General features: G+C 33.7%; 1 long non-coding RNA gene across 1 annotated transcript; it reads left to right on the top strand.

Annotated features, from left to right (window-relative positions):
- Positions 1-1,631: 1,631 nt before the first annotated feature.
- LOC128662265 (uncharacterized) lies at positions 1,632-2,269 on the top strand. Its single transcript, XR_008402734.1, has 3 exons — positions 1,632-1,845; positions 1,945-2,060; positions 2,177-2,269. It is a non-coding gene; the product is annotated as an uncharacterized LOC128662265 (long non-coding RNA).
- Positions 2,270-4,915: the final 2,646 nt, after the last annotated feature.

Raw genomic sequence — 4,915 nt, forward strand, 5'->3', positions numbered from 1 at the left:
TAAGCTGAATGAAGTAATAAATGATTGGTTTTTGCCACGCAGCCTCACGGTTGGTTTTGTGTCTTCAGACAATGGCTCTATCATTGTTTGTGCACTCAAGAATGGACAAATGATACATGTGCCTTGTTTTGCACATATATTAAATTTGGTTGTTAACAAATTTCTTTCAGATTCAACACATATTCATGACATGTTGAATGCTTCACGAAAGATATGCTCGCATTTCCACCGTTCCTACCATGCCCAAAATTCGTTACTAACATTACAAGAAAACAATAATTTGCCACGCCATCAACTCATAATTGATGTTTCTACGCGATGGAATAGCACGTTTGACATGCTTCAACGCCTTTATGAACAACGAAAGGCAATAATTGAATACCTTATGACTTTAAGAAAAACATTAGATGGAGTCCATTTGACTTCGGCACAGTGGCATCTTATGAGTGATGTGTGCAAGGTTCTTCAGCCGTTTAAAGAGGCAACATTAATGGTAAGTGAACAAGATGCAAGCCTTAGTCAGGTCCTTCCATTAATTTCGCTTCTTGAAACTAGACTGAGTTCCTTGCATCAAGTGCAAGATAACTGTTTATCTGATTCTGCTGAAGATGAGAATGATATAGAGTTGTTTGATCTTGCTCAGCTTGGAAGAAAATTAATTTTGTGTTTGTTGAAAGATCCAAGGATCATCTCCATCAAAAAAAGAGATGAGTACCTTCTTGCTACTCTGTTGGACCCACGTTTTAAAGGTCAGATGTATAATTTTGTTGATGGAAAAGAACATACGGTTGAGAGATGCAAGGGAGTACTCATCTACAAAGTAAAGCAAGAAATTGAAATTAATCGGCGAGCAAACTCAAACAACTCTACAAATCAGTCTAGCAGCAGTTGCACTGGTAGTGGTCGGACTTCTTTCCCAGATTGTAACAGTTCTGAGTCTGACTCAATATCTGACAATTCAGTGTGCGGCGGTAATTCCACTAACTCATTGTGGGGTCTTTTTGGCAAATATGGCATTATGGCTACAGGTCAAGATGCAAGATTACATGAAGACAATCAGTGTTCTGCAGTGCAAATGGTAACTGCATATATGTTGGATAACACTTTTATAGAGCCTCGTTCTGACCCATTGAGTTACTGGAAATCCAAAAAAATATTATGGCCTGAATTGTCACATATTGCCTTTCAATATTTAAGTTGTCCCCCAACGAGTGTTCAGTCAGAGCGTGTGTTTAGTGCTGCTGGTAGTGTTGTGACTGATCATCGAAATAGACTATCTAGTGTAAATGTTGACCGTTTAACATTTCTCAAAATGAATCAACACTGGATACCAGAACAACATCAGTTGGAGGCTATCAGACAAAACACTACCGGCAGCAGTGATACAGACGACGATGATCCCTCAGAACAAAGACCAATTGTGTTTGCGGTGGATACAAATATGTAAACCTCCCCCAAAATTTTTTTTTAAAAGGATATAAAATATAAAAATTATTTTTTTAAAAATCAAAGTATAAAAGATCATTTTTATTTTTTATGTCCTTTTACTGCTTCTTCGGCTGTCCTACCGCTACCTACTGCTACTGCTGCTGGATTTCGAATCAGATAAACAGTGTCTTGTACTACTAGAATTTAATGTTATATGATATTTAGCATTCATAATCTACAGTTGATGTTGCTAGTGCTGCTGCTATTTCTGCAAATTATAGTATTTCTTTTGTAAAAAAAAGAACATGAAAAATCTACCATCATCACCTTGCGAATATTTTAAAAAAATGGCGCAAAACAAAGGGTTTCTTTAAAGAAGAGGACTTCTCCTGCTGAATGCTCCACAAGCTCTCTAAGGTAGGAATGTGGTTATAAATCTAATTTAACTTTTAAAAAAAATTTTGTCTACTGTTTTATTTACTTAAATAACCTGTTTTATTTTTTGATATTATACAGGATCCTTTCAGAATTCTAATGCCGGGCCTGGCCCTTATTTGACTGTGTATTTAATAACTGCTGTTGCTGTTGAGAGTTGGTACAATTTTCTCAAAGGAATTTTCCATCTCTGAAAGGTATATAGTTATTAGTATTGCATACCCCTTTAATTCATTGACTTTCTTTTACTAAGTTTTTTATGTTATTTTTGTGTATTGTTAACTTAATTATTCTGTTTTTCTTTTTTATACAGGATCCATTCAGAATTCTAAAGCCGTCTCTTATTTGACTGTGTATTTAATAACTGCAGTTGCTGCTGTTGCGAGTTGGTACAATTTTCTAAAAGGCATTCTCCATCTCTGAAAGGTATATAGTTATTATTATTGCATACCCCTTTAATACATTGGCTTTCTTTTACATAGGTTTGCATGTGTTATTTTTGTCTACTGTTTACTTAATGAAACTCTGTGTTTTTCTTTATTATACAGGATCCTTTCAGAATTCTAAAGCCGACCCTTATTTGACTGTGTATTTAATAATTGCTGCTTTTCCTGCTGCTGAGAGTTGGTACAATTTTATAAAAGGCATTTTCCATCTCTGAAAGGTAATAATTTAGTTATTAGTATTGCACACCCCTTTAATGAATTGTCTTTCTTATACCTAGGTTTGCATGTGTTATTTTTGTCTACTGTTTACTTAATGAAACTCTGTGTTTTTCTTTATTACACAGGATCCTTTCAGAATTCTAAAGCCGACCCTTATTTGACTGTGTATTTAATAATTGCTGCTTTTCCTGCTGCTGAGAGTTGGTACAATTTTATAAAAGGCATTTTCAATCTCTGAAAGGTAATAATTTAGTTATTAGTATTGAACACCCCTTTAATGAATTGTCTTTCTTTTACCTAGGTTTGCATGTGTTATTTTTGTCTACTGTTTACTTAATGAAACTCTGTGTTTTTCTTTATTATACAGGATCCTTTCAGAATTCTAAAGCCGACCCTTATTTGACTGTGTATTTAATAATTGCTGCTTTTCCTGCTGCTGAGAGTTGGTACAATTTTATAAAAGGCATTTTCCATCTCTGAAAGGTAATAATTTAGTTATTAGTATTGCACACCCCTTTAATGAATTGTCTTTCTTATACCTAGGTTTGCATGTGTTATTTTTGTCTACTGTTTACTTAATGAAACTCTGTGTTTTTCTTTATTATACAGGATCCTTTCAGAATTCTAAAGCCGACCCTTATTTGACTGTGTATTTAATAATTGCTGCTTTTCCTGCTGCTGAGAGTTGGTACAATTTTATAAAAGGCATTTTCCATCTCTGAAAGGTAATAATTTAGTTATTAGTATTGCACACCCCTTTAATGAATTGTCTTTCTTTTACCTAGGTTTGCATGTGTTATTTTTGTCTACTGTTTACTTAATGAAACTCTGTGTTTTTCTTTATTATACAGGATCCTTTCAGAATTCTAAAGCCGACCCTTATTTGACTGTGTATTTAATAATTGCTGCTTTTCCTGCTGCTGAGAGTTGGTACTATTTTATAAAAGGCATTTTCCATCTCTGAAAGGTAATAATTTAGTTATTAGTATTGCACACCCCTTTAATGAATTGTCTTTCTTTTACCTAGGTTTGCATGTGTTATTTTTGTCTACTGTTTACTTAATGAAACTCTGTGTTTTTCTTTATTATACAGGATCCTTTCAGAATTCTAAAGCCGACCCTTATTTGACTGTGTATTTAATAATTGCTGCTTTTCCTGCTGCTGAGAGTTGGTACTATTTTATAAAAGGCATTTTCCATCTCTGAAAGGTAATAATTTAGTTATTAGTATTGCACACCCCTTTAATGAATTGTCTTTCTTATACCTAGGTTTGCATGTGTTATTTTTGTCTACTGTTTACTTAATGAAACTCTGTGTTTTTCTTTATTATACAGGATCCTTTCAGAATTCTAAAGCCGACCCTTATTTGACTGTGTATTTAATAATTGCTGCTTTTCCTGCTGCTGAGAGTTGGTACAATTTTATAAAAGGCATTTTCCATCTCTGAAAGGTAATAATTTAGTTATTAGTATTGCACACCCCTTTAATGAATTGTCTTTCTTATACCTAGGTTTGCATGTGTTATTTTTGTCTACTGTTTACTTAATGAAACTCTGTGTTTTTCTTTATTATACAGGATCCTTTCAGAATTCTAAAGCCGACCCTTATTTGACTGTGTATTTAATAATTGCTGCTTTTCCTGCTGCTGAGAGTTGGTACAATTTTATAAAAGGCATTTTCCATCTCTGAAAGGTAATAATTTAGTTATTAGTATTGCACACCCCTTTAATGAATTGTCTTTCTTATACCTAGGTTTGCATGTGTTATTTTTGTCTACTGTTTACTTAATGAAACTCTGTGTTTTTCTTTATTATACAGGATCCTTTCAGAATTCTAAAGCCGACCCTTATTTGACTGTGTATTTAATAATTGCTGCTTTTCCTGCTGCTGAGAGTTGGTACAATTTTATAAAAGGCATTTTCCATCTCTGAAAGGTAATAATTTAGTTATTAGTATTGCACACCCCTTTAATGAATTAGCTTTCTTATACCTAGGTTTGCATGTGTTATTTTTGTCTACTGTTTACTTAATGAAACTCTGTGTTTTTCTTTATTGTACAGGATCCTTTCAGAATTCTAAAGCCGACCCTTATTTGACTGTGTATTTAATAATTGCTGCTTTTCCTGCTGCTGAGAGTTGGTACAATTTTATAAAAGGCATTTTCCATCTCTGAAAGGTAATAATTTAGTTATTAGTATTGCACACCCCTTTAATGAATTGTCTTTCTTATACCTAGGTTTGCATGTGTTATTTTTGTCTACTGTTTACTTAATGAAACTCTGTGTTTTTCTTTATTATACAGGATCCTTTCAGAATTCTAAAGCCGACACTTATTTGACTGTGTATTTAGTAATTGCTGCTTTTCCTGCTGCTGAGAGTTGGTACT

This window comes from Bombina bombina, chromosome 6 (genome assembly GCF_027579735.1).
Source record: "Bombina bombina isolate aBomBom1 chromosome 6, aBomBom1.pri, whole genome shotgun sequence".
NCBI classification, from domain to species: Eukaryota; Metazoa; Chordata; class Amphibia; order Anura; family Bombinatoridae; genus Bombina; species Bombina bombina.